The sequence below is a fragment of the Pithys albifrons genome, chromosome 14 (genome assembly GCF_047495875.1).
Source record: "Pithys albifrons albifrons isolate INPA30051 chromosome 14, PitAlb_v1, whole genome shotgun sequence".
In the NCBI taxonomy this organism is placed as follows: domain Eukaryota; kingdom Metazoa; phylum Chordata; class Aves; order Passeriformes; family Thamnophilidae; genus Pithys; species Pithys albifrons.
In genome coordinates, this window is record NC_092471.1 from 7,866,170 (window position 1) to 7,876,992 (window position 10,823).

Sequence of the window (10,823 nt, forward strand, 5' to 3'; positions counted from 1 at the left end):
CAACCTATGCCTTTCAGTGTGTGTTTCTGATGAATACACACCAATATACTTTTATTATCACCCTGTTTTGTACCTACCCATCAGATAATGTAAAGTAACGCCAGTATCAGAAAATCTCATCTTCTTCTTTCCTTTGTTTGAAAGCAGGTGAATGTACAAGTGAGGTCTATATGAAAAAGGACTGTAGGAAATAGCTTTGGCTTTTTAAATGGCAATTTCCTTCCCTAAAATTGGAATGCCAGTGTTTAAGTGGACAAAAAATGCAATATGTACTCTTGCTGCCTCATCCTTTTCATCCAGGCAGTGTGAAAACTTTAGAAAGGTAAAGAGGAAACGAAGACATGGGAACAGAAGCCTGGTTTGGAAGGGAGATCTGGGAGGCATCAGGGAGCATCTGGCTGGTGGGAAAGGCAGGAGAGGGTACTACACAGGCAGGAAGGAACTGCCATGCTCCTGCAAGCTTTGAAAAAATGCCAGTTACTAGATTTTCACCTTGGCTCTTTAGACCTAGCTATTCACTTAAACACAACTCATGTTTCACTTGCATCTCCATGAAAAGGGCAGTGCAGGGGAATCAGACCTTCCCTGGTGCCACAGACCAGCCCTGCTCTCAGTGCCAGGATGTTTCCCCATGGAAGGGCACCCTGACTCAGACTCAAAACCCTCTTCCTTAGGATATTGAGGAGCTAACAATGTCACAGAGACCCACCTTTTGCTGTCATCTCCTGATACTGAGAGCTTATGAAAAATGATGGTCTGGTTGTATCAACTGGTTTAATACTGTCACTTTATATTTATGGTATACGTAGTTCTTTCTGCGCCTTTTAAATGTTGCATTAAAATACAGAGTGCCACCAGCTTTAAAGACTTGAAGTACAAAATCTCCTTTCCTGCTCTTGTCTCCTATTGCAAGGAATTTGCAAAACTCTCAGGGAGGCTCTTGAATTATGGTTCTTCCTCTTCCTCATGATGCATGGAGAAAATAAATGTATTATTAATCTGCCCACTGTCAGAGATCTCTGCTCTCTCTCTCTCTCTCTCTGTCAGTACACAAGGAGACAGATTGACAGGAACAGCAGACATATGCAGAATTGCCTTGCGTGAGCTCAGGCTGGTGAATCACCACATGCTCAGGGGTGACAGGATGCTTGGTTTGGATGGGACTGCAGAGCCCTGAAGGAGTTTGTTGCGGGAAGGTAACTATGGGGAGTGTCTTGGTCCCAGATAACAGTATCCTTCAGATGTTTGCAAGAAGCATATTTCTTTATTATTCTTTATTATTGGGCTTTTTTTGTGGTTTGGGGGATTTTTTGGTTTGTTTTTTTTTTTTTTTTGAGCCCGTTGGTTTGAGGACAGACAGCTGCACCTCGTTTTCAGAGGACTTTGGAGGACAGCCTGTCTGAAGTGTGTGGATGCAATGCCTGCAGGGAGGAGAGTAGGAGTGGGTTGGGTGCAAGCCCCAGCACTTGGTGGCTGTGCCAGGAGCAATGTAGCCTGAAGAAACTTAGGAAAAGAGAACATTCTGTCCTTCTCTGAGCTGCTTGGTGTGTGCAGAGCAGCGCATTGCACCTGCACACCCACCAGCTGTGTTCCTCTGCCCTCTTTCTGCTCCAGAAAAAAACAGCATGGCTCCCAGCCCCTGCCTACATCTAGAAGGGGGGGATTGAGCTTATCTAGGATCCAGAAGGGTTCATTTTAGCTTTGCAGAGCAAGAGCCAAGGCAGGAACAAGCAGACACAAACGTGTCTCCAGTGTGACTCAGCCCCTGTGGGTTGGATGTGTCTCTCCCCCAGGGAAGCCCGGCAGCACAGAGCAGAGCAGTGTTTGCCTGTGTCTTGCCAAGGCTCCTGACAAACTCTGCCTTGGCTTCCAGATAGAGATTTAGTCTGGATGTGTAAGCCTGGGCTTTCCCATGGGGGCTGTGAGCTGCCTCACCTCGGAGGAGGAATTTTGCTCATAAAGGAAAGGGTCTTGTGGAAGCAGGGAGTGACTGTCTAAGGTGAAAACCCGGGGCTTGAAGGTGACACTTAGATTGCCATGGCTGTTCATTAGTCTCAACATCTGCTGGCTGCCTCCACAGAGATGACAGCCCTTGGTCATGCTCAGACTATCCATCCTCCTTCCAGCTTATTGTGCTGAGGTGCCCAGCTGGAGGTTGGGTGCTGACATGTCCTAATGACATCTGTGGGTATCATAGCATGGGGATGTTGTTTGCTTGCTCTGTTGTGCTTCTTCCTTCCATATGGGCCAGGTCCTTCATCTGTGTCTGGCTCCAGAGGGAATGCTCTCACTCTAAAATGATATTCAAAAGGAACTGGTTTCATATCATATCATGAAGCTCCTTGGTGGTTTGCTTTTTGCAGCTCCCTGAGCTTAGTGGCAGAGATTTACAGCTTCTAGAAAGCCTAGATTTATCTTCAAGCAGACAACCAGTATATCTCGTCCTCCTACTCCCACAGATTGGAATATTTTCTGTCAAAAAGCCTGTTGGAGTGTCTGGGTACCAAACCCTGCCATGCCATGGCAGCAGAGATGACCATATGTGTGTCATACTTATGATGTGCAGCATGATGGCAAGGGGCATATAGGGAGCTTTAGCATCTCCCATTGCCAGTGTAGAAGATATCCTACCACCTTCTCAGCCCTCCTGTTGGTCATAAAAGAGTTTTAGCCTGTGGTTCTGGGTTCTTGGCAACAGGAAATTTTGCCTTTCCCGGGCCAGTGGATGAGGCTCAGGGTAGCACAGTGGTTACAGTAGGTCTGGTTGCAGTGGGATGAAAAGAGCCAGGCAGGGTGTTGTGTCTTGCCCACTATGTGCATCCCTGAGCAGAAGGGAGGGGGAAAAGCTGTGCTTGCCACGTGAATTGGTAATGCTTGTTTTATGGCTCAGTTTTAGTGTTTTCGCTCTGTTGTTATTCTGCTGGTGCTCTGTTAGTTCTGTTTAGTGCTTAGTGAGGCCATCACACTCCTTACTGCATGCAAAGAAATTGCTATTTTCTTCCAGAAGTTCCCATTTATGTTTCCTCCTGTTTTCCTAATCCCTTTGGAGTATGATCAGGGTCTGTTCCCCTCCTGAGCACCACGGGGTGTGAGGAGGGAAGGTCATTTGTACTTGTATGAGGAAGTTAGCAGTCTGGAGACATGTATCGATGCTAATTGATTTCCTGTCTCTTTTCCATGTCCAAATGATCTGCTTTATCACTGCTATAAATATCAATAACCTCCTGGCTGAAAAACATGGCACAAAGTCGTAGCATTGTTGCTGCATGTGCAAAGGGCAAGAGAAACACCAGCTGCTGATCATCTCATAGGTCATGTACACTCATGTGTCATAAGAGGCAAACCACTGACCTTGTGCAAACTGAAGTTTTGAAGGAACACAACATATGAGGGGTGTAAGAACATACATGACTTGATGTGAGCTGGAAACTAAGCACTACACAGGCTCTTGCTCACTCCCTCAAGCAGGATAGTGGGAAGAGAATAGGAAGGATCAAAGTGAGAAAACTCCTGCATTGAGAAGACTTCGAAATAAAATAATAACAATAATGATTATGGTGATGATGATAACAGAAACAAAAATTGCAGTGAAAAGGAAAATAAAAAAGAAAGAGAAATAAACCCCAAAAGACAAGTGATGCAAATGAAGATAATTGCTTACCAATAGTCAGCTGATACCCAGCCAGTCCCTGAGCAGCAGCCCCTCTGCCAGCCTTCCCCTAGTTTTGTTGCTGAGTGTGACATCACATGGTATGGAGTATACCTTGGATCGACTGTCCTGGCTGCATCTCCTCCCAGTTTCTGTGCATCCCCAGTGTAAACACAGCTCAGCAATAACTAAAGTAGGCCTGTATAATCAGCATGGTTTCCAGGACAAATCAAAAACACAGCCCCATACCAGCTGCTATGAAGAAGACTAACTAGCCCAGCCAGAATCACCACAGAGGCTTGCCTTCATAAAAGGGAAAGTTTGGGAAGGTCTGATAAAAACCTATGCTCTTTGGTTTGGTTAACTTCTTTGAGATTACATGGTAGAAGGGGAGATGAAACTTGGTTCTAAATTCACTGTCAATTAGCAGAACTTTTTTGACAATCCTAATAACAATCCTACATCTGATACTCATCCGATTAATGTTGAACTGATTTCCTGGGAAACAACCATCATCACTCATATAATATTAAAGGAATTCTCTTCTAGGAAGTGGGCACAGGGTGTTCTGTGAGAAACAGGCAGGCAGGGAGATGGTGCAGAGCTTCTACCAAGGCAAGTTTTGTGAGGGCACTGCATGACTGGCTCTTTGATTTTGCAGTGTAGGAAGAGCCACCAGAGGCTGATCCAAACTTAGGAGACATGTTTTCACACAGTTGTCTCCAGTATGGCACTCCTGATTATCACAGAGAGAAATGGCACTGGGAAGAAGCTGGGATGCATTCAAGTTCCATCCCACTCTGATGGCACCCAATTAGGGTCCTCAAAGGAGCTGTATTTTTCAATTTTCTCAAAAAGACTGAACACAAATGGTTAATCTTAGAAATCAGGGACAAGTCAAAGAGCCTGGAGAAAAGCTTTCACCTGCCCAGTGCTCAGGGGAGCTGAGTGACATGGAGTGGGTCTGACATTGGGTCAAGCAATGAAAGGGCAGATTCTGGTGAATAAAGTGCTGAAGGAAGGTGAGATAATTTGTACCAGTCAGTGCAAGGCTGTGAGAACATTAGCATGATTTTGTTTTCTCATTAGATTATTCCTAGGATCAATAAAAGCAATAGTATTGACCTAGTACACATAGATGTCTGTACATGTTTATGATTTTGCAAATCTTACTATCGATCAAGAATGATGTTTAGTCATTAGGACACATTAAATGGCTTAAAGAGTGACCAGGTAATGTCAAAATTGAAAGCTGTTTATCTAATTTCTTATTCCTAAAGATCAACTCCTGTTCCTATGCTTTTTGCCATATTTTTATCTACAGTATGGAGAAAATATATTCTGAAAGTACTGATAAGGTTCCCAAGTGATTTGAAGATTGGAAATGTGGTAAACAAGGAGAGACTCACTGATATACAACCTGGGCAGCCAGCTAAGCCAAGGACAAGCAGACAAATATGCATTTCAAGACATGCAAATACAAGGTCAAGCATTTAGAAGCAAGGAATGTAGGTCATGCTTGTGGAGGAGGAGGCTGTCTCAGGAAGGAGAAACTCAGGAAAGGGATTGTGGAAAACTAAATGCATATGAGTTCCCGCCTGTGGCTGTAGCTGAAAGACCAGTAAGATTCCCTGGGTATATGGCTAAGTATAGCAGGCAGTAGGAGTAGGGAGGTTGTATTACCTCCGGGTTTGGCACTGGTGCACAGCTGCTGGGTGGTGTGCTCATTTTGGGTGTCCACACTTCAGAAAACTTGCAAAATACTGGAGGAGAGACACAAGGATGATCAGAGTGTTGAGAAATTGCCCCATGGAATTTGTGAGAGTTGCCTCATTTAATTTATAAACATAAGGTTAAGGACTACTTTGAAGTAGTAAATGTGTTGGAGGAAGACAGGTGGGTAGTGCAGCAGAATTATTTAATAACTAAAATAGGAATTCAAGTGGAAAATAACTTGAAAATTGTTGACAGCTAGGGCAAAGTCCTTGCTGCAGGTTTTGCACCATTGGAGATCTTCATAATCAGGCTGGGGTTTTTTTTTCAAAGATATAAATATTCCTCTCTCAGGACTTCTAGTATCTGTGGTCAAGGTTAGGAGTGGGATACTTGGTCTCCAGGCTGCTCCCCAACCCCAGTGACATACCTCTCTGCCACATCAGAAATTAGTGGTGCTGTGAGGGTGGGCAGAGGGCCATGGGCAGGTAATTTGGGAAATGGGATGCTGTCAGTCCTCGGTATGTGCTTCCATAAGTGTACATCAGCCTCCCTCGCTCTGGACCCTTCATTGGCTTATTTGACTGGTAGGTGCTTTGTCTGCTAAAATATCTGTTTGCATGCAATTTACTCCCTCTTATCAATTCATCCCAGGCCCACCTTACACTTTTGAAGGAGTTATTTCTATAAAACAATTTATTTTCCCAGAGGTCTCTTTGCCTAAAGTAATGTTGTAACCCAATTCCCTCTGGTAAGCAGTCTTATCCAGACTTTCTGTATTCATCTAAAATCCAGCAGTATAATTTTTGGAGATTTGAAGCATCAAGATATCATGCTGGAGCAGCTGAAACCAGCACAGGAGATCAAATATTAAAGCAGATGGGTCAGGGCACAGTACGGTGCTTCACAAGGGCTTCTGAAGCTCTCTGCAGAGCTGCTGACTTGTACAGAGACTACATCATCAGATCCCATTTTGCCCTGTGTTTGCAATTATTGCTGCATGTCATCATTATTGTACCCTGGGGTTTGGTTTGCCGTTCCCTTGTAGTGCTTATGCACTAACATCATGTAAAGAGCATTGCCAATAATAAATAACCCCTGGTTTTAACATACTGTTCTTTCAGAGGTTAGGTTATCTCCATGACAGATTGACATTCAAGGATCACAAAGCTTCCCCATAACAACAATGCATGGAATGATCTAATTATGCTTTGACAGGTCATCCCACAAAACAATTAGGAGGGACTGGAGATATTTTATCATGTTACTGTGTGTGCTACACGTCAAAGACATGAGGTAGGAAACCTTTGAAATAAACAATGCTTTCAGGGCTAGTGGTTGCTACTGGGGCAACTTGTCTGACCCCTTCCCTTCCTCCTTCCCCTCCCTGGATGGAGACTGCCTTACACAAGCCGAGGTTGTGGCTCTTGAAAACTATCTGTCTGCTTTTAGCTACAGCAAATTTTTTAGGAAAATTCTTTTAGTGACAGCAGAATTTAAACCAAATATACCTTGGGCTGCAAAAGGCATCAAGTAAGTCTTCTGAAATTTTGACTGAATTTGCCTCAGTGTCTTCCTTTGGCACACTGCCACACTCCAGCCTTACTGTGGTGGGATTGGCTCTCTGCTTGCTGGCACACCCTGTGCTCATTTGCACTAGAAGTAAAAGGTGTTTCCATCCTTAAAGCAATATTTTGTTCACATGTTGTTTTCATCTCAGTGGTGCTGCTGGGCAAGGCAGGTGGATCAGGTCAGGCAACATGGATCTTCACAACACATAGTAGCCATGTGTCCAGGCCAGGTACATCCCTGGAGTGATGGTGTGAGAACCATTACCCGTCACCAGGAGCTCCCAGGGCTGGGACACTCACCTCTGGACCCAAGCCTGCTCAGGCACAGGCAGATAAAAGCTGGGCTTTCCCCTGCTCCAGCTCCCTGTGGTTCAACCCTGGGTGAAAGCCCAGATTGTGTCACCCCTGGGAACAGCATTGCTGTGCTGGCACATGTCACACCATCGAGCACATGCTGAGCCTGTGCAGCCCAGAGTGGCTCTGCCTGAGCCCACCCCACAATCACTTCATGGAGCATCCCAGCACATTTTCCTCTGGTTGTGGAATGTGAGTATGCAAGTGCAGAGGGGTTTTCAGCATGGGGCCCTCAGGACCCAGCTCCAAGCTGGACAAGTGTCCACATACAGGGCAGCCTTACTCTGTCTCGACTATATCAGGTTTCCTTCTGGCATAAGTTCATTTCTACCAGTAGGAATAAAGAAAACTTGTGAAGTCCTCAGCTAAGGTCCTTTCCAATGGATGGTTGTAGGGAGAGCTTTCTTGCAGCAGCGTAATTGCTATGTGCATAGTGTCAGACCCAAAGGTCTCCACCTTGATGTTCTTGTGAGGATGCCTTCTTTTACTTTGGAGCTAGTCACACTTGTATGCTAAATCCTGGCTAAATGCTTCATAAGAAAGGCACCAGCAAGACCAAGCGGATAGTTTTTCCATGAACTACACCTTTCTGCTTGTTGCTGCCTCCTCCATTGTAATTTAGAATGAGATATTGTCATGTTCTTGGCAATAATGATATAGGTATTATTATAAATGTTCTGTTGATTAAAAAGTTAAAATGCATTATTTTAAATAGTCGAAATATGGTTTCCGCTAAGATAAAGGGATTATTTACTATAATAAATACTGATGAGCATTTATATGTCATTCTTTCTCTTCAAAGCACTTTAGCAATATTAATCTAGGGACAGTGTCTTCTATAAAAAGTGGAAGAGAGCACTGGGGTTAAGGGGACAGCTCTCGGAATTTAATATTTTATCACCACCTGCTGAAAGGCTGGGACTTCAAAAAGGCTTTCCAAATAATTTTGTTTAGAAGAGAACAACTTCCCCCATTTCACGTGCCTGCTATGCAAGAAAGTGGTCCAACCTTTTGATCAAATGGTCAGGAGACTAGTTGTCTATTTAATAGACTTTTGTGCCAAAGTCTGGGCTCTGAGCCTTTGGAAATGTTCTGTGGAAGGAGAAGCACTGAGTCATCCAGAGCAAGGAGGCCATAGGCTCTGCAGCATCTCAAAAAGGCACTGGAAAGCTTAAAAGAAAGGTACCTTTAATTGCTTTTCAAATTATTATCCTATTGCCCTTGGTAAATGCTAGGTTAGAAGACACTTCACACAAAAAGTTATCTTCCTTTTTAAAATAAAGGTTAGTTTAAGCTTATCAAGAAAATTAATTGCCATTGCAATGTACCATGGAAAAATGCTTTCACTCTATCCTGAAGACAGCTGCGAGGCCGTAACTCTCCTTCTGGATACAAGAATAAGTTCTCTGCCAGGGTAGTAATTATCTCAGCATCTGTCTCTTTCTTTCTCTGTTCAGAGAGAATCAAAAGCCTCTGACAAGGTTTGCAGATCAGCAAACATGAGGGAATTCTCGGCCTCTCTCCCCAAGGACTAGCATTTATGTCCTTACATTCCTGTACATTCTCCCTTTTGTTTGCTCCAGCAATAGGACCCTCAGAGATGTCTCCTGCTCACAGCTGAGGGGTGTTACCCCTTGCTGCCAGCCCCAGCAATGGAAGGGTGTTTGTGAAACCCCCTTTCCCATCACTGCACCGCTCAGCTGGCTCCGGGGTGGGCTCCAGCCCTGCATGGCTTGTGCATGAGTGCAGGCAAGAGAGATGTGCATGTGCCTTCTCCAGAGTCAGGGTAAGCCATGATTTGCCCCCCAGGGGGTAAGAAGGAACAAAAAGAAAAAGAAGGAGAAAATTTATTCTATCAGAGTTTTACCCAAACTATTTTGAGGAATCAGACTAATCAGCAGCAGCTCTTCTCTGTAGGGCTCGCCTGCAACTCTAGAACAATGTTATATAGCTGCAAACAACTCCAATACTGATGCTTTCACCTTACATTGGGTCATACTCATGTGAGGGCTGAAATGAAGGATGTTCTGGGACACAAACAAAAAACATGAAGCTCAGTTCTCCCTCCTCCTCCTCCACCAGCACCATGCCCTGTCCATCCCATGTCTTGGAAATCCATGTCCTCAAGGGCAGTCTCCCAGCTGCTGAGTCAGATCCTGGGGCAGCTAATCTTCACAGCTCAGCCTCTGCTCCATGCAAACATGCCTAAATGTATGAGCCTTCCTTATCTTTGATGTATCATTCATGCCCTTTCCCCAAGAAATCAAAACCACAGTGCTGCAGGATTTGCTTAGTTCCCTACTGACACCAATATCCCATTTCCACCTTTGGCTGGGGTCCCTTTGACACACCCTTGTGATGTGCCTTTCTTGTACCCTGCATCTAAGTGCTGCACCTGGAGGCTGAGCTTTACTCTTTATTGGTCTCTGTTTTGTTCTGTGAGATCACTGAGACAGACCCTGACTCTTTTAGCTGTCCCCACCAGCGTTTCCTGTGCTCTTTGCATGCACCCTCTTCCTCCCACTCCAAGCTGAGAGCATCTTCTCACATGTTGTCAGCTCCTCTGTGATTGTTTTGCACCATAAACAAATTGCATTGCTGTTCTGTGCCTTCACCCTTCCAGGTTATTGATCATATAAATTAATTAAACTGATTCCAGTGCTGATCTCAATGGCAGTCTATATTTTGCAACCCAAACTGCTTTCATTTAACTACTCGTTCTCATCAGTATCACAGCCAGTTCTTTCTCCACTCCAGCAGCTCCATCTATACAACAGCCAATACCCACATAATGACCTTCCAGCACAGCCTTTGCCAATTCTTCCTCTTGTCCAAACCCTTCTCTACAGCTTTGTAGGGTGTGATCACTTTTTCTTGTGCTCTGACCAGAAAAAGAGGGGTGATGCAGGCTCTACAAAGGATTTAGGTATGGAAATAGTCATGGCTGGAAAGAGGGAAATCATTCTCTACCTGCACAGCAGCTTTCACTTTTAAAGCCGGCACTTGCCTATACTGACTATAGTAATTTTCCCAGGGCAGAGTTTCCTATTCCAGGCAAGAAACATGCAGGGTCTCTGGAGGAGTCACACTTGCTTCTCCTTGAAGTATAAGGCAATATTTGTCCTCCCCAATTGCACTGACCTTTTATTGGCAATCACCATGTTTGTGTTCAGCAGAGGTATCAGTCTGAATTTCTGTAACTCCCAGGAGTTTGATACGTCTCTCTTCTCTCATTCTGTAGCTTAAAGAGAGTCTCTCTGCCAGTTTCCAGTTTATCATGATGCTCTGCCTTGGGACTAACACTGCAAGATCTATTAATTTCTCATTGCTTTGAGTTTAAAGTGAAGACCCTCTTGTAACCCACTCATAACCTTCATGGGAGAGTGGAGTATCCTTGCCAATTATCTCAAAGATAGCTTTATAAACTCATTCCCTCCAAATGTATTTTACAGCAGGAATAACTCACATGAAAAAAGATTCCCCTTCCTTTCAGCAATGTCACTGGAGTCACAGCAGATTCAGAAAAAGTTGAAACA